Source organism: Schistocerca americana, chromosome 4 (genome assembly GCF_021461395.2).
Source record: "Schistocerca americana isolate TAMUIC-IGC-003095 chromosome 4, iqSchAmer2.1, whole genome shotgun sequence".
NCBI classification, from domain to species: domain Eukaryota; kingdom Metazoa; phylum Arthropoda; class Insecta; order Orthoptera; family Acrididae; genus Schistocerca; species Schistocerca americana.
The window spans coordinates 379137869-379158346 of record NC_060122.1 but is presented as its reverse complement, the minus strand read 5'-3'; positions in this window follow the sequence as shown (position 1 = coordinate 379158346).

Sequence of the window (20478 nt, the reverse complement as noted above, 5' to 3'; positions counted from 1 at the left end):
AACTTTACAAACACTGATAGCATAGAAATAGGTCTAAAATCGTGTGCATTATCCCTTTTTCCCTTTTTATAAAGCGGCTTTACTAATGAGTACTTTAATCGTTCAGGAAACTGACCATTCGTAAAGGAAAAATTACAAATATGGCTAAATACAGGGCTAACATGTGCAGCACAGTACTTTAATATTCTGCTGGGCATTCCGTCATATCCATGAGAGTCCTTAGTCTTCAGTGGTTTAATTATTGACTCAATCTCCCCCTTGTCTGTATCATAGAGGAGTATTTCAGACATCAATCTTGGAAAGGCATTTACCAAGAGGGTTATAAGATTCCCTGTAGGAACTAAATCTTTATTTAATTTACCACCAATGCTCAGAAAATGATTGTTAAATAATGTAAATATATCTGATTTATGAGTAACAGAAATATTTTTACTACGAACTGACTTTATATCGTCAACCTCGTGCTGCTGACCAGACACTTCCTTCACAAATGACCATATGGTTTTAATTGTATCCTGTTAGTTAGCTATTCTATTTGCACACCACATACTCTTCTCCTTCCTAATAACATTTTTAAGCACCGTACAGTACTGTTTGTAATCGGATACTGTAGCTGGAATGTGACTACTTCTAACATTTTGATATGATTTCCGCTTTGTTCTACCTGATATCCTTATCCCACTAGTCAGCCACCTGGGCCGCCTTTTACTGCTAGCACCCCGTTTAGAACGTTCTAATGGAAAGCAACTCTCAAAAAGCACGAGAAATGTGTTAGGGAAAGCATTATATTTGGCATCTATGTTATCGGCACTATAAACATCCTGCCACTCTTGTTCCTTGAGGAGGTTTAAAAAACTCTCTATTGCTGTTGGGCTAAATTTCCTATATAGTTTGTAATTATATGTGACATTTGTTTGGGTACAAAAGCCTTTTAGCGTTAAAATTCGTGCATCATGGTCTGAAAGGCTATTCATCCTTTTACTAACGGAATGCCCATCTAATAATGAAGAATGGATAAAAATATTGCCTATGGCTGGGCTACTGGTACCCTGCACCTTAGTAGCAAAAAACACAGTCTTCATCAGATCATATGAATTTAGGAGATCTACCAATATCCTTTTTTCTTGCACAATCATATACAAAATTTTTATTGATGTCACCACACGTAACTAATTTCTTGTACTTCCTATAATGTGAATCAAGAAACCTCTTTAGCTAGAGCAGAAATGCTCTGAAGTTAGAGTTAGGGGACCTATGAACAACAGCAAGTAGAAGTTTAGTTTCACTCAATTCAACTGCCCCTGCTTAACATTCAAATATCTGTTCAGTGCAGTACCGTGATACACCTATGGACTCAAATGGAATACTGTTTTTTTACGTGCATGGCCACTCCTCCACCCCGCAAGGAACTCCTTGAGAAACAGCCAGCTAATCTGTATCCTGGTAAAGGAAGCCTGTGAATTGTCAAATTATTCAAGTAGTGCTCCTATATACCAATAATTTCAGAGTCAACATTTATAAGCAGTTACTAACTTTATCTCTAATATCTCTTGTATTTTTGTGAAATGCGCTAATTCCTTCTCTACTTGGGAAACATGACGCCCTCTGAAGGTGGGCCCTTAAGTAGAGGGACTTCCTTTAAGCAGCTATACCTACCAGCTGACTTTAATCTAAAACAGCTGCAGCTCTAACCCCAATTACTACAGGAAGTTTTCCATGAGTGATCCCACCACTATCCACTACACTGTCACCTATAAGCTTTGCCAGCCTCCCCTTCCCATACCTATTTAGGTGCAGGCCATGCCTGGTGAAACCCGATCTACTGATAGACTCATCTGGCATCACTGAAATGTGACCAATGCCCTCCGCCGTCAGTGTCCTCTCCAGCCCCATATTAACGCGCCTAACAGCCGCATTAAGGTGAGGTCGCTCGTGACGCTGAAACAGTTGCACGAAATGCGCGTTAGTGCCTCCAGTTTGAGTAGCTTTCCATTGTGTTGACATGGATCCAGTAACGCTTTATTTCCGCTGAATTACAGACCCATATTGCTAACGTCGATTTGCTGTTGAATTTGGAACCTATATTGTGTTCAGACGTTCTGAGTCACCTCGATGAAAACAATTTAGTGAGAAATAGCCAACAAGGATTCAGTAAATACTGTCCTTGTGAAACACAATTAGCTCTTTATTCTCACGAAATAAAGAGTTCTTTCGGCAGGGGACATCAAAATGATTCTATAATTTTAGGTTCACAGAAGGCTTTTGACAACGTTCTTCACAAGCGGCTCCGTACCTATGGAGTATCGCCTCAAATGTGCGATTTAATTCGTAGTAATTGCCGCAACGTCATGGAGTATAACACAAGTAATATCTGGAGTTCCCTATAAAAGTGTTATAGGGCTTCCTCTGCTCCTGATCTACATAAAAGATTTAGGAGACAATCTGAGCAGCCCTGTTAGATTGTTTGCAGATGATGCTGTCATTTACCATCTTATAAAGGCATCAGATGATTAAAACAAACTACAAAACATTTTAGACAACGTATCTTCATGGTGCGAATAGTGTCAACTGACTCGAAATAGCCGGCCAGAGTGGCCGAGCGGTTCTAGGCTCTACAGTCTGGAACCGCGCGACCGCTGCGGTCGCAGGTTCGAATCCTGCCTCGGGCATGGATGTGTGTGATGTCCTTAGGTTAGTTACGTTTAAGTAGTTCTAAGTTCTAAGGGACTGATGACCTCAGAAGTTAAGTCCCATAGTGCTCAGAGCCATTTTTGACTCGAAATAGTAAAATAATGACTAGATTTTGGCTTATTTTTAAAAGTTTTAGCACGAGCTCAATGAATGATACTTAATGTTGAGGGTGGTCGGGACGAAGGAGGACCATAAATGGTGTGGTACTCGTGTAAAATTGTTCTCGAACAAACTTTGTATTGAACACTAACTTTCCTTCTTTTCCGGGTGAAAAATGACTGTACGCTTCGTTACGCTACATAGTTCCTCTAATCTTAGTGTCATGACCCCTATACCGTGATTTACGACGGTGGCCGCAGAAATGTAGCACAGGTCGAGTTCTCTAAATTTACCAAATATCTTTTCGTGAGAATATCGTAGTTTTTTTTATTAGAAGTTTCCATTTAATTTTCCTCAGCATGTCTGTTCAATTTAGTATACACTATACCGAGTTGTTACAATCCAAAGAACGTCTTTCTGAATTCTTTCTACGCCTAGACCCACGCCTCACTCATGTAAATGTGCTCCGAACTTGCCTTCCAACAGGTCTTCACTTCGCCTTCCCTGCAGCTACTTTTAAGTATTTACTTTTTACGCTATTTATTGTACTCTTGAATATATAAATGATGTGTCGAGCTCCAGTTCGATAACGCCTCGATTTGTTCCTTTTTAAATCCGTCTCGTCAGAAGTAGCCTCTAATGAACTCGACGTCAAAGGAACGGTAAAAAGATGATCCTTTGTTCTCACTGCCGGTGAAACTGAACACTTCGACCAATGTTCCAATGGGGGCTCGCAAAATGAGCTAGCCACTGTATTCTGCAGAGCTTCCGCGCAAAACCGGGATATGGCCGGGCGTGCTGCAGCATACATCCAATCTGATTCAGAGCCGTGGACGCCGTAGTAATGAGGTATCCATTTGCAGCCAGCCAATGTAACGGATAGTTCGCGGCTCTTGGAACGCAGCGATATCGATGAGTTGGACGCGAGGCGATAGCTAACAGTACGTACCGTGATTCGGTGCAGTAGATATCATTACTGCCTGTAAGTTTTGAGATGAATTTGACAATAACTCTCCCCCGGAAAGTGTGTGTTGACAGTACTATTTGTATACGTGCCAGTGTTTCTCGGAGCATATTTTAACATTGTGTCTGCTTTATAGAATACATCTGCATAGAAATTCAATTGTAAATGGAACGAACTTTCTAAACCGCCACTTGATCGCGGACGAGGAGACAATGTCTCGTTTCGGCACAGAGATGGCGTTTGATTTCACGTAGATTTTGTTTATAATAAATTGCTAAATTTTATGTGATAATGTAACTGATGTGTCTATTTGACCTGCTGAGTGGTATTGTTTATACGACGACTTTCAGTAATCCATAAGTGTTTCGTCCAAAGGATACGTTAAAATTCTATGCTATCATAAAATTCTTTTCGTTGGATGGTTCATCGGCACTGGACGAGCGGAATTCAAAAGTTAATTGCACAGTGCCACGGCAGGCAACGTACGCTGAGGTGAGAAAAGTCAAGATACCTTCTGATATAGTGACCGATGTCCTTTTACATGGCGTAGTGTAGCAGCTCGCTCGACGTGGCATAGACTCGACAAGTCGTTGCAAGTCCCCTGCAGAAATGTAGTTCCATGTTACCTCTATCGCCGTCCGTAATTGCGAACGTGTTGTCTAGTGCAAATTTTTGTTGACGAACTGACCTCTCGATTATGTCCCATTAATGTTCGATGGGATTCATCGGGTGACCTGAATGGCCAAATAATTCACTCGAATTGCCCAGGATGTTCTGCCAACCGATCACCAACAATTGTGATCTGATGATTTGGTGCATTGTGATTCCATCGTTATTTGAGAACTTTAAGTCCATGAATGTCTGTAAATAGTCTCCAATTCCTGTCAATGATAGATTCAGATGGAGCTGAAGACCTATCCATTCCATGTAAACATAATCCACAACACTGTGGCCGGCCGGTGCCGCCGAGCGGTTCTAGGCGCTTCAGTCTGGAACCGCGCGACCGCTACGGTCGCAGGTTCGAATCCTGCCTCGGGCATGGATGTGTGTGATGTCCTTAGGTTAGTTAGGTTTAAGTAGTTCTAAGTTCTAGGGGACTGATGACCTCAGATGTTAAGTCCCATAGTACTCAGAGCCATTTGAACCACAACACTGTGGAGTCACCACCAGCTTGCACAGTGGCTTTTTGACAACTGGGGTCTATGACTTCGTGTGGTCTGCGCCACACTCGAACTCTGCCCTGATGGACGTCACGTGAGCTCATCGACCACGAACACATGACTTACATGATCTTGACACATGCACATATGACGCCATCAATGACCCTGATTGTATGAAGTCATGAAGATGATGGATTGCAGGAACCTTACAAAATTAAAATGTTGGATAGCGGTAAATTTAAAAATCAAGGTTGCCGGATGGTGGGAAATTAAAAAAAATTAAAGATTGCGGATGGCGATAAAGTTAAATTTTGCAAGATAGCAGATGGTGGGAACATTTGAAAACTGAAGATGTCGGCAAGCTTGACAACTACAAATGGTGACAGGCAGGAAATTAAAAAACTGTGGTGGGTAGTTAATTTAAAAATTGCTAGATGGCGCTGGAGGTAAATATTTTTCAGCCAGTCGCAGTGCAAGATGGTGTTGACGGGAAAAAATTTATAGTCAATGTCAGTGCACGATTTTTGCGTTGTATTCAATTTTACTATAGTATTTCCACAAGCTTATTTATCTGAATTGGAGTCATGTTCAAAAATTTAAAAAAATGTTAACACTGTTAATTTCCAAAAAACTATATAATCTTATTGACATTAATTGTGTGAATTGGCGCTATCCCGCATGCACACATTCACGCACACAAAGTACTTTACAGTGTTCAAAAGTATCCAAATGCTCTGAATTAATTTTTCTGTACCATATTTCATCCAAAAAATTACGCAAAGCGTATAAACTGCAGTGATTTAAAATACACTACAGATTGGTCAAATATACGCAAAAGCTCCTGATTTTTTTTCTGAACCATATCATCAAAAAAATTACGTAATGGGTGTAAATTGTAGTATTTTAGTACTTTACAGGAAGCGCAAACGTATCCGAACACTCTGAATATACACCACTGGCCATTAAAATTGCTACACCAAGACGAAATGCAGATGAAAACGGGTATACATTGGAAAAATATATTGTACTAGAACTGACATGTGATTACATTTTCACGCAATTTGGGTGCATAGATCCCGTAAAATCAGTACCCAGAACAACCACCTCTGGCCGTAATAATGGCCTTGATACGCCTGGGCATTGAGTCAAACAGAGCTTGGATGGCGTGTACAGGTACAGCTGCCCACGCATCTTCAACACGATACCACAGTTCATCAAGACTAGTGACTGGCGGATTGTGACGAGCCAGTTGTTCGGCCAACATTGACCAGACGTTTTCAATTGGTGAGAGATCTGGAGAATGTGCTAGCCAAGGCAGCAGTCGAACAGTTTCTATATCCAGAAAGGCCCGTACAAGACCTGCAACATGCGGTCGTGCATTATCTTGATGAAATGTAGGGTTTCGTAGGGATCTAATGAAGGGTAGAGCCACGCGTCGTAACACATCTGAAATGTAACGTCCACTACTCAAAGTGCCGTCAATGCGAACAGGGGGTGACCGAGACGTGTAACCAATGGCATCCAATACCATCACGCCGGGTGTTACGCCAGTATGGCGATGACGAATGCACGCTTCCAATGTGCGTTCACCGCGATGTCGCCAAACACGGATGCGACCATCATGATGCTGTAAACAGAACTTGGATTCATCCGAAAAAATGAAGTTTTGCCATTCGTGCACCCAGGTTCGTCGTTGAGTACACCATCGCCGGCGCTCCTGTCTGTGATGCAGCGTCAAGGGTAACCGCAGCCATGGTCTCCGAGCTGATAGTCCATGCTGCTGCAAACGTCGTCGAAAAGTTCGTGCAGATGGTTGTTATCTTGCAAACGTCCCCATCTGTTGACTCAGCGATCGTATTGCCCTCCTGAATCCACCGATTCCATATTCTGCTAACAGTCATTTGATCTCTACCAACACGTGCAGCAATGTCGCGATACGATTAACCGCAATCGCGATTGGCTACAATCCGACCTTTATCAAAATCGGAAACGTGATGGTACGCATTTCTCCTCCTTACCGGAGGCATCATAGCAACGTTTCATCAGGCAACGCCGGTCAACTGCTGTTCGTGTATGAGTAATCGGTTGGAAACTTTCCTTATGTCAGCACGTTGTAGGTGTCGCCACCGGCGCCAATCTTGTGTGAATGCTCTGAAAAGCTAATCATTTGCATATCACAGCATCCTCTTCATGTAGGTTAAATTTCGCGTTTGTAGCACGTCATCTTCGTGGTGTAGCAATTTTAATGGCCAGTAGTGTATTTAACCAAAAAATTACCTAAAGGGTGTGACTTACAATATTTCAAAGTACTTAACAGAATGCTCGAAAGCATCCGAACACTCTGAATTTTTTTCTTCTCCATATTCAACAAAAAATTACGTATTGCAAAGTACTTTACACAGTGCTCAAAAGTATCCAGACTCTCTCAATCTTTTACACACTTTTTATCAAGAAAATTACGTAAAATTTATAATTGAATTTCAAAGTATTTTAGAGGGTGCTCAAAAGTATCAGACTGCTACCAACGTTTTGAGCTATATTCAAAAATATATTCAAAAATTACGTAAAAAGGCTCTTCCGTACGTACAAAATTCAGTTGCTGTGCCATACACACAAGAGAGCCGCAAGTTAATTATTTTCCACATCTGAATTGTTCTATGATGCTTATCATGGGTCACAGGATAGGCAGGCTGGCAGACATCAGAAAGACTGAGCTCTCTAACTTCTAGTTTTGCTTGTTCCCACAAGTCTTGTCTTGTTGGCATCCAACCGGCGTAATATGACAGGCATACCACATTGTAAAACACAATTGAGCGCTGCCGTTCATCTAAATACAGCTTAAAGTGCACTTGCCGACGAGAGAAAAGAATGTTATTCTTGTAATTTTACGTATATTTCGGACGTTGAACTTACTATAAACAAGGACGGACAAAAGTTGATTACAAAATCCTCGCTGAATAGTGCTTTCAGTCCTGTATTAATGCACTATCTTTTTGATGCATCAGCATTTAATACAGATTTTATACATATGTTTTACTGAGAAGGTTTTGTAAAAAGTTCTCTTGTTCTTACCTTGCAGATATTAGGTACATGAAATCAAACTCATAAGAGATTTTTTTAGAAACGTTGAGCTGTAGAAACATGGAGCCAACTACACAAAACATTTAAAAAAATGAAGATGCTTGGTCTGGAATCGATGTTAATAAACTGTAGAGTAGAATTCAGGTCAGGGAATAAATGGATCGAGTTGCCGGGTCTTGATACTTTGATCCTCGATTTTGTTCCACATCCTTTGAGAGAAGAGTTTCTAGAGGCTGTGTCCATCGCTGCGGTAGGTGGCAAAAGCTATCTATTGCTGGAAAACGTATATGTTCTGTAATGCGTTTCCGTTGTCATCATAAGCACATAGTACAATTTGTAATGTTTGTGTTTCTGTTATACGAGAACGAATATAGAACGTACTATCCTTAAATAGCTGAAAACCAACATATGCCTGAGCTGTGTAATTAACAAATTACAAAACTGTAGTTACCAAAGACGAAGTTTACTTCAACTGCTATTTTACAAAGCTTCAGAACGAGAAATAAAATCAGCTGCCACTTTAAGTTCCTGTTGCTTATCACCAGGAAAACAGGTAAATGGATAACTGGTAAATTGGTAGCAGGTAATGGTAAATGGTTAATAGTAAACAGATGATAGTAAGGGTAAATGTTAAATGGGTAATGATAAACAGGTAAGTGGGTAACATTGAACAGCAAATACTAAATGGGTAAAGGTAAAAGGGTGATAGTAAATCTGTAACAGTAAACGGGTAATGGGTAACAATAAATGGTTAATGGGTAATGATAGATGGACAACGTAAAATGAGTAATGGTGAACAGTTAATAGTAAATGGGTAATGGTAAGTGGGTAATGGCAAATGGGTAATGGTAAATAGGTAAGAGTAAATGGGTAATGGCAAACGAGTGATGGTTAACAGTTAATGGTTGTTAAAGGATAGTAGGTCTGTCCCATTACATAAGATCTTGCTCGGAACACACTTGTCTAAGGCATATTGAACGATGCTTTTGATTTTTTTCCATCTGTGCTACACATCTTCGTCCTCAGCACTGAATATTTGTTGCTGACCACTCAGATACTCTGAAATTTGTTTCCTGTCACTCTTACTAAGCAAAATCATTTTGCTACCTTTCTTAACAACTCATGTAATACCCGCAGTCATGGTTTCTATCACAGACATATGATCACTGATACCCTCCGCTACGTTAACAGGTTCGTAAGTTCAGGTCTGTGTGTTGCTAGGAAGTCTAAGACGTTTATTTCTAGAATTGGTTCCCTAATTATCTGCTCGAAGTAATTTGTCTTTGACACCAGTTTTGGTAGCATGTCTCTCTCAATCTGTATCTGACAGTCTGAAGTGTCCCCTATTACGACGGCATGATCAGGAAACTTAACGATATTCTGCAAGTTTTCTCTGAAGGCACTCTACCACACAGCTCCTGACCGAGGAAGTCTATAAAAGCGTCCGATTACCGTTTACGACCGACCTGTGATGCTTAACTTCACTCAGAATATTATTGGATATGGGTTCCACCTCTTATGCAACACACTGTCTTTTCTTGTTACCCATACATGTTTTGGCTCTCTGTGCCATCAGTGTGTTTGTTTATTGAACAACTTGATTTTACATGATATGGTTTTGCAGGACCATCTGTTTGGTGTCCTGCACTGATAGCTTGTCAGGTTTTGTTGTGATAGATCTTTCTTATTTCGCGTTTTGAGGGCAATTCACACATATTTAATGCACTTTTTGTATTTTAGATTTTACGGAGACCTTTTCACTTCACAAAACGCAGTGTACACGATGTTGTTGTGTGACATTCAGGTAACGTCGGACGTTCTCTACGCTCGTCTGGCGTTACATGTATGACAGCTTTCCACGACGTTGGATTGGAAAAGGAGGAGCATAAGATGAACTACACCTCCGGTGGCCTTTCAGGTCTGAAGACCTAAAACCTTGCGAGTTTTATCTCTAGGGTTGCCCGCGTTTTTATCCCTCCTATGTCTGACAATTCTCCGGCAACATCGCATTGCTGAAGCTGTGAATCCGATAACGAGAGACCAGCTGCTTCGTGTGTGGCAGGAAATGAGGCACCGTTTCGACATTTGTCGTGTAACACATGGTGCTCACATTTAATTCATAAAAATTTTACTTTTTTCTTTCCGAAAATTTTGGAATTTTGTTTTTATCTTTTGTAGTTTGGAAGCAATACATGTTTGAAATCCGTCCCTTCTTTTTGAATAGCCCTATATAGTTCACAATGTCACGTCATGAAATGTTTCAAATAATTGCGGAATGCTTCAAATAATTGCAAGTGTAGTGACCTTACATACAGAGTTACTTGATGGAATGAAGACAAAGAATTTCCCACGACATATTTAGGAACGTTTATGGCTGTTCAGATGTAAATAACAGACGCAGGAGCCAGCAACAAGCGTTGAAGTGCAATCAGTGAAAGACAACGCATAAACATTGGGAGTGACTATTTTTAGGCAAAACCCATCAGGTCGTAACCACACAGCGGATTGAGCGCATTTTATTGTAGTTGTCCTGGACTGAAGATTTTGTGAAATGGGTTATAATTTCTAAAAGCATTGCGTCCTATGAGATGAGTTTTGGGGACGCAAGAGTATTTTACTCTTTATTGGTATCGTTGTGTTTCATTTGATAGCTGCCTGTAGTAGATTTTTAAAGGAAAGTACATTTAGAAGGTTGTTAAAACGGAGATAAACTGTACTGTTTTGATGGAAACTACAACTTTTTTTATGTCACTATTTCACTCTGGTGACAGTCAACTTTTTTTTACTTATGAGATTCCGTGGACGTTGCAAGGAACAAGTTGGAGGTTTATTAAAGACTATCCCCGATATATAATTTCAAATCCAGTGGTCGCTTACTGGTATTCTGAGTGCAATCAGATGGCAGCAGAGCTGAAATCAGCGATGTAGGAATGTCGACTAATTAACCTCGTCCCGCGGATCAAAGCAAAGTTGATTTCCATTATTAAAACAATTTCACAAATACAGGAGCGCCTAAACTTGATCCAGGGCTGCCAATAACACGCTTCCTTTACCGACAGTGGGGTAATTACGTCGCGTCGCGTAATCCCATGCGCCGAACTTGGCCTTGATGACGTCAGAGGACATTTTCTCTACTCTGCAAACGATAGAGGGAGAAGGGAACATATCATTTTAGCGAGCACATAATCGCGAGATGATTTAGAAGATTTTCAGATTTAACGCCAACTCGAAAGAGCTCCTCGGAGGCAGACGTGTAATAGATTATTTTTCCGAGAGAAGTTCCAAGAAAAGAACCAGAACTTTTATTGAAAAAGAATTGTTTTGCAGTAGGCACCGATTAGAAATAGATCGCGTGTTGTGGGATGTACTGCCTTCAGTAAATATCTAATAAATTGTTATTTGAGTGGTCTGAATGAGTACAGTCTGTGTTCGCGTGATCTAATGCAGCGTTTATTTGTTTTGTTATGGATAATTATAGAAATTAACTAGTTATGAGAGAGATAGGGACAGAGAGAGAGAAGGAGAGAGAGGAACTCTGTGCTGGCACACATGTAACTCTAGGCGTAAACAACAAGGGCATCGTTAACCTTTTCATGCTTGTCCAGGTGCATATCACCGAGTATCTCTCCCTTTGTGCCAAGATTGGGGTGATAAATAATTCCGTGCAACCAAAACCCAAAGGACAGACTCCATGGAGAGCAGTAACACACACACACACACACACACACACACACACACACACACACACACACACTTGGCTTAGTGGCATCGACAACAGACGTTGGTGAGAAATAGTATAATAAAGTATATTACAAAACTGTTAATCCGACTTCACAAAATTATATCTTCTATATGAATGTAAGTTAAACCTTGGAGTGTGTTTTAACTTACGCATCGAAACTAATAGTTTACCTTGCCACCAGTTTTAAGTTGCCAGTTCATATGGCCGCCGCTCTGTAGAGCCGGAGCCTGAGAGACTAGCTTATTAAACGAACGGACGATTGCCTTCAAAACAAAACAAATGAGCAACTGCTGCAGTACTGGCTGAATGACTTTAGACTTATAAAAACGCGAGATTAAACCTCTTAAACAGAAAAACACGAACGAAATTTAATAAATATACTACGAGGAAAACACAGAAGAGAATGAGCACTTAATTTACCACCCTGTAGATATACGAGGGTTGGAACTTTATTAGTGGCAACTATTTACAGCTCGTACAAAATAGATACGTGTTTCAAAGTTTTACTGACCTTCAAAGTAGTCACCAGCACTGTACATAACCCGTTGCCAGCAATGTGGAAGTCGTAGAATACTCTCAGTAGTGCCAGTTGTGTTGACAGTTCGAGCGGCGCGGTCTATTGCCCGATGAATTTGTAGCAGTTCTGAAGCGAATGCCGTGAAGTGTTTCCTTCAGTTTAGAAATCGAGTTGAACTCACGACGGTTTAAGTCAGGTAAGTGCAGTTGGTGGTATAGCACTTAGCAGCCCCATCAGCCAAACAAACCAGTAACAGCTTGCACTGTACGTGCTTCAGCATAGTCCTGCAAATGATGGCCAGGTCCTGCAGAAAGTGCCATCACCGTTGTCTCAAAGCTGGTCGTAGGTTGTGTTCCAAAAATGAACAGAATAGAGACAGAAGTGATGACACTTTCTGCAGGACCTGACCATCGTTTTGCAGGGCAATGCTCAAGCACGTACATGCAAGCTGTTACTGATCTGTTTGGCTGATGGGGCGGCTAAGTGCTATACCACCTACTGCACTCCACTGACTTAAGCCCTCGTGAATTCAACTCTATTTCTTAACCGAGGGAAACACTTCACGGCATTCGCTTCAGAACTGCTACAAATTCGTCTGGCAATAGACCGCGCCGCTCGAACTGTCAACACAACTGGCACTACTAAGAATATCCTACGACTTCCACATTGCTGGCAACGGGTTATATACAGTGCTGGTGACTGCTTTCAAGGTCAGTAAAACTCTGAAACACGTATCTATTTTGTACGAGCTGTAAATAAATAGTTGCCACTATTCAAGTTCTAACCCTCGTATATCAGCCAACAGCTGGAACCTGTCTAGTGCAGAAAGCCCTAGACAGCCTATACGGGGTGAAGAAAAAATGGCTCACTTGGAGGTCGGCGTACGATTCCTCATCACTCGGTGCAAAAGCCATCCACAAAACTGTACTCGTCGAATGTAGTCTTCTGGCCGCTGGTGTTGAGTTAGCGTGTAATGACATGGATGCCGTTCTTCATCGTGCGATATTTCAACAATGAGTCTTTGAGGTATCTGGAACTGCCCTGCAATATCACGGGTACTTCGCCGAGGCGATTGGCGAACGGTTTCAAAAATCACGTCCTCTGTTTGTGGAGTATGGTTAGCCCTTGGACGACCTCTGTCCATTACTTGTGGACGAAGGTTACCCGTTTCCCGAAGGCCTTGCTCCAGGCGACGTAAAGCATTCTTATCGGGATGGCGACCTTGACGGCACCCTGCAGCAAACCCGCAAGCAGCAGCAACAGCACCAGCTTGGTTATAGGGTGCACCTAGCACCAAAAGCATATCGACGCATTCATCATTTGTTTACTCCATCGGGAAAGGTTGAGCACTGCGCTTTCAATAGACACATGCATGCAGTTAAATGGATTACACTCTCGTATGATAGGCTGTTGTTCTATGACAAGCTGACGTCCTGCTTATAAACGACGAGAACTAGTGACAGGTGCCTAAAAAATAAAAAAGAACCTGGCGAGGATTTGAACCATAGCTCCATTGTGGGTGTGGATCTTTGCTGTCGCAGCATTGTACTCATTGAGCTACGATGGGCGGTAAGGTAGTGCGGGATGATAAAAATTCTCTGTACATTCCGAGGCGCAGTACGACATAACATCTCTCCGTTTTCATACTTGTATTTTCAAAATGCGCCAGATCTGATTTTGCTAGATAAATTTTTGTCTTGAATCTGGGTGAGAAATCGCATGCCGACTTCTACGTGCAGCATTTTTTCTTTGCCCTGTATACAAGGAAAGAGAGTGTGACCAACGCTACTACGGTGGCCGTGGTTCGTCTAAACAGCTGCGGTACGGTACGCACAAGTGGGCGATAGTGGAGTGCAAACTTCATTGCTACCCCCCACTCAGTGAGACGAAAACACAAGATAAAAATTCCAAAAAATGCGCTAAAAACGTTGGTTGGACTATTGGATGCTTGCTAGGCCAATAAAAAATCTCCCTAGGGCTACTTCCGGTTCCTGGACGAGCGGGATAGCCGTGTGGTCTAAAGCGCCTTGTGACAGTCCGCGTGGCTCCCACCGTCGGAGGTTCGAGTCCTCCCTCGGGCATGGGTGTGTGTGTTGCCCTTAGCGTAAGTTAGTTTACGTTACATTAAGCTTAGGGACGGATGACCTCTGCAGTTTGGTCCCGTAAGACCTTACCACAAATTTCCAATTTCCGTTTACTGTTCAAGGTTGGGTTGGGTTGGGTTGTTTGGGAGAAGAGACCAAACAGCGAGGTCATAGGTCTCATCGGATTAGGAAAGAATGGGGAAGTAAGTCTGCTGCACCTAGAGCGATTTGGGGAAATAACTGAAAACTTAAATCAGGATGGCCGGACGCGGGATTGAACCGTCGTCCTCCCGCATGCGAGTCCAGTATGGTAACCACTGCACCACCTAGCTCGGTACTGTTCAAGGATTTCGCATAGTGAATGTGAAAACTATTTATCCATCTAGATATTTACGCTCTGAATCTTATTCAGCGGACAAATCACTCCACCAACATGAACATAGACTACTAATTTGTGTGTCGTAGGATTTGTTTCTCATATCAAGAGTAAAAAGTTAAAAATCAAACACAAATTACAGTATATAGAGAAACAACAACCAACCTCAAAGAGAAAAAAAAATGTGCTCGCAGTTTATCCGCTCTAATAGTCAGCGGTAAAACTGAAACAGAAACAAAAGCCGGTGTTTTGGATTGCGATAAAACTGAGTTCGAAACTTTGCGTCGCCGGCAAGAATTGATAGAAACAAGCTTCATAAATCCTGGTGGTCGTATGCAGGAAATTTTAAAGAAATACAGTGTGTCAAAAATCAGTGCACTGTAATACTTATTCGAGAGAATAATGTTTACAGAAACACACTTAAAAAGTCACCTAAAACAATGAAAGTCATTGTTAGTAAAGAAGCAGACAATAGTGATAGTAGGCATTCCTCAAGGGAGTCAACTAGCAGATTCTTCTTGGGTAAAAGAGATTGGAAAGGCTGGACAATAGCTACAGAAAGATCTGCTACTTAACTGGAAATGCATTTTTTCTTTTTTACATCTCCTCTGTTTACTGTAAATGACAATTTCTTGTTTCCTCGCTCCGTGGAATGCAAGCTGACGGAATCCATCAGTATCATTGTGTATATAAAATTTTGATTTAACAGTACATTAATTCGCACGTATGTATTACACTTTAACTTAAGGTTTCATTATTATTATGGTTATTAGAAAATTGGTATTCAACATTTGGTTAGAATTTTAAGCTACACACTCAGCTGCCAGCATCTAAATAATGCGGTGTGAAATGTTTCGTACTTAACAGCGCTTGGAAATCTTCTAATATTCAATGACGATTTTGTCAGATTTTCTAGTCATATTACGTCGTATTGGTTTAGAAAATTAATATCTGTGCACTGACTTTCAAATTTTATAAATATAAATAAAATCAAAGGAGGCTTGATCCCCTTCTCAGATGACAGCTCATGCTTACGCTTACAGCCGTAAAATCTACAAGTGGTGCACAAAAATATGGAAACACTAAAACATAACACATCACCATGCCTAATACGGTGTACGAACACTGTGTAAGTAGGCTGTTTAGGTTTTCTTATTGTATGAAAATCACTGGCTGTGCTGTGTGCAGTCTGTGGCTAGTTTGCATTGTTGTCTGCCATTGTAGTGTTGGGCAGCGGCAGCTGGATGTGAACAGCGCGTAGCGTTGCGCAGTTGGAGGTGAGCCGCCAGCAGTGGTGGATGTGGGGAGAGAGATGGCGGAGTTTTGTAATTTGTCATGAACTGCTAGATATATGATGATATTAAGGTAAATACATTGTTTGTTCTCTATTAATATCTTTCATTTGCTAACTATCCCTATCAGTAGTTAGTGCCTTCCGTAGTTTGAATCTTTTATTTAGCTGGCAGTAGTGGCGCTTGATGTATTGCAGTAGTTCGAGTAACCAAGATTTTGTGAGGTAAGCGATTTGTGAAAGGTATAGTTTAATGTTAGTCAGGGCCCTTCTTTTGTAGGGATTATTGAAAGTCAGATTGCGTTGCGCTAACAAAATATTGTGTGTCAGTTTAAGCACAGTCATTTGTAATTTTTTAAAGGGGACGTTTCATATGTCGACCCTGCCAGGATATCTCACTGGAATCTTCTGATTTTTTCTTGTAGTTTGTGTAATTAGTGTAGCTTTTGTTTATTGCTAGCGCGTAATTGTAGAGAGAATCTCCTTTGTAGTTGCAGTCTTTCATTGTGGTACAGTAAAACAGTTGTAGCATGCAAGTATTTCTCAGCAGCGCGTGCAATTAACTAGATATTTTTTCAGTGCTATGTTAATGTGTTCTCTTATTTTTGCTCTTCAAATTGTGCTTTTCTGTGTTGTCGTGTGAAATATTGTGGCAATAATGGCGTGTGAAAAACGTAACACTAGGCTCCAAAGTAAACTGAGAAATAATAGCGACGACGAGCGTAGCTTACCAACACCACTGTGTAATGAATTAACAGACATTCAAAGTAGTAATTTGGTAACTGTGCATAGGGAAATGGAGCGGGCGTCAAATAATGGTGTAGACAGTGAAACAGGTGGTGAACAGGGAAGCATTATCGATCGATCGGTCGGCAACAGCTCGCCTCAGGAATCGGGAATGACAGAACACAATATTGCAAATACTGTAGACTCAGGTTTTGGGTTCTCACAGTTTTCTCAAATGAGTCAAGACACATTTTCTGCTTGTCAAAATGTGAATGTTGCCGGTGCAAATTCACTGCCGAAAAGCACTGAGGAACATGTTTCAGACACCAATGCATTGTTATTACAATTAATACAACAAATGGGACAAACACAGGAAAAGCTTCAAAAGTTAGACACAATGGAACAAAATCGGAGACAAACACAGCAAAAGCTTCAAAACTTAGACACAATGGAACAACACCAGAGACAAACACAGCAACAGTTAGACGCAATGGAACAAAATCTTCACACCACGCTTGAACAAACACGTGAAGATTTAATTACTGAGTTACATAACATCGAATCGAAATGTCAAAAAGTCTGTAATGACGTAAAAACACAAATTTGTGAGAATTTCCAACCTATTTTTTCGCGCCATGAAAATGCATTACAGAATCATGAAGCAGCCATAAAAGAACTGCAAACTATTGTTCATGAAAATCACAACACCTTGCAAGCTAAAATTGACTCAGTTGCATCTACCGATTCGGTTACACAACTTGCAAAAACTCAAGAAAACTTAAAGGACACAGTAGATACGATTTCAACACAAATGGACACTCTGAAACTTGGTTCAGAGAAACACACAGAGGAAATAATTTCATTATCGGATAAAGTAGCCGAACTTTCAGATCAGTTCACTAACTTATCTACAAAGGTAGATGATGATCTGAATGACACAACACCTGTAGCCTTCACTGACACTGAAGAGTATGAAGAAATTAGAAAATTCAAACAAAATCAAAATCAAATCAATACACAGTACAAAAGAGAAATCCGGGAAGTGCAAGATCAGTTGGCACAAGTAGCACAAGCATTACGTATTTCAGAGGACACTCGCGCCCCAATACGGGAAGAGGGACATAGAAATACGGAACAGCCACAAAATAATAACACAGCGCATTTCGGAAATTATGAAAGAAATTGGCAATGTGCACCGAATTTTGGGATTGAACAGCCGACACGACGTAACAATGACCGACATGCGACTCGCCGACATGATGATTTTGACTATATGCTGTTCATTACTACACGTAAATTCAAAATGTTTAAGAATTCTGGCAACGACATTCATCCACAAGCGTGGCTCCATCAATTCTCTCATTGTTTTCCTCGCAACTGGTCGTTAGAACACAGATTAGAATTTATGTGTGGCTACTTGGAGAATGAACCAGCTGTAAGAATGCGATCGGTCATTCACGATTGCCACAATGAAGGAGATTTTTATCATGCCTTCCTCTCAGCATATTGGTCTCAAGCTACACAAGACCGAGTAAAACATAGCATCATAATGATGAAACATTTCGAACAATCTGAATTTTTCAGTCTTGTGAAATATTTTGAAGACATGTTGCACAAGAATCAGTACCTGGCAAACCCATACAGCCCCTCAGAACTCATCCGCATTTGCTTAATGAAATTACCTGAACATTTACGACGTATTATTTTGGCAGGACGTTGCAAAGATGACATTGAAGCTTTTTAGGGACTCTTACAAGAATTAGAAATTGACACAGACAGTCACGGGATGCGAAAACAGGAAAACAATCACTACAGGTCACATCCGTCACAATTCCGCGATGACAGAAACAATAACTGGACACGACAAGGCTATTCTTACAACGCAAATCGTGACCAAAACAGACACCACCCATATGACAACCACTGGCAGAGTAATAATAGTTACAGAGAAAGATCGCATTTCCGTGTGATGATATGATAGAGATTACCTTAGAAACAGACAATATGGGAACCAAAACAATTATCATCAAGGGAGACAGAATAACTTCAGACGCAACGGTCCAGCGCGCAGTTACGATTCAGGGAGAAATTCTCCACCACTTAACCGACAAGAAAGAAACTACAGGAACTACCGACATGACGACAGACGATGTGATCGTAACGACAGACCTGAATTGCATCAGGGCAGGGCAGGGCCTTCTCGTCAGAGTGAATTTGTAGAAGTTAGGTCTCCTAATCCCAATAACGGCGCGCGCCAACAAAGAGACAGACAATGACTCGCACAGCAGGGAGCCGCGTGCGCCCGCTGGCTCCGAGAAAAATAACATAAGACGCTAGCCTTGAGAAAAATTTTAGCATTCCTTACCGACGTATAAAACATGACAATTGCTTTTCAGTTGAAAGTCTGCGTACTAGGATGAGTAAAGGTTTACACCACATTTCACATGTAAAACCATTTATTGAGAGATAATCTGCTTTTTAACTTTGTCTTTGCCATAAAACTTTTCACTTCACATTTCTAGTATGCTTTGTCAGACTTAAGAAACTGTTAACAAGCAACAATGTTTGAAGTTAAATATCCAGTCAAGAACCAAGAGAACTTAGTTAAACAGAAATTACTAATGCATTGTTATAGTGAACAGACATCACAGTGTTATTGTGTGTGTACATGGTTGCTTGTTAGTAGCACGATTACGTAACGACTATAAGGCTCACATACTTAGAACATTTACCAGTACTGCTAATGAGATTTTAATGCAACATTTTGGTTTACTTGAAAATACATTCTGGATTTAAAGTACTTTCTGTGAAATACCAGATGACACAGTGGTCAGTTTATGTGACAGCTACACGATTTTATCACGACGCTACTAATGACTGACAATTTACAATGTTGCTTTTGCGGTGTATCTGTTTTATATCTGCACAGTTTTCTGTTTTATTCTGGAAAGTAAAACATGTTTTAGTAGTAACTCTTGTGGCATAGATACAATGAGACAGCCTTTTTCGTAGCACAACAATACGTTACATTATAGTGCTTTCTTGATCACAGTAAGGTACATAATAACTACAGTATCCATACGCAAAGCATTTCACTTTCGTTTATGATGAGGTAAGTATATTTACTTCAGCAGAACTTTGCTTTCGGAGGACAATAACTACGACACTTCCACAGAGATTATGTTGCAACAAGACGCACATTTAGCGCTACAGGACACGCATTTGAGTGATTGATTTTGTACTTAAAATATTTATTTTTAAAGATATTTGGAGTACAATGATACAAAGGTTTTCTGTGATACATTTCATTCAATTGCTGTAATCTGTAACACCTGAGGGTATAATTACATTAATCCTCAGGGGGGTACACACTTACTTTGTGTATCATGTGTTTGGCAAGCACAAGGAGCCCTAGCTAATATGGTATTTGCTTATACAACTTTACACATCGGTACCATATTTCTCCAACACAGTATTACACAGCTATCAGATCATTTAACTGAGAGACAAACATTTTTTTTACTACATCAGTGACACATGTTTACGCAATTACACGGTTGGATAACTTCACACTTATGAAATTGTATTTTGTATGTACTTTGTGAACTCTTCATATTTTTTCAGAACCATTGTGATACTATGAGAGCTTTGAATGATGTATTTGGTATGAGATCATGATTTTTAAAGTACGTTTGAGGCAGATGACACTTTTGACATGAGCAGAGAATTTTTTTTAGGTTTTTAAAT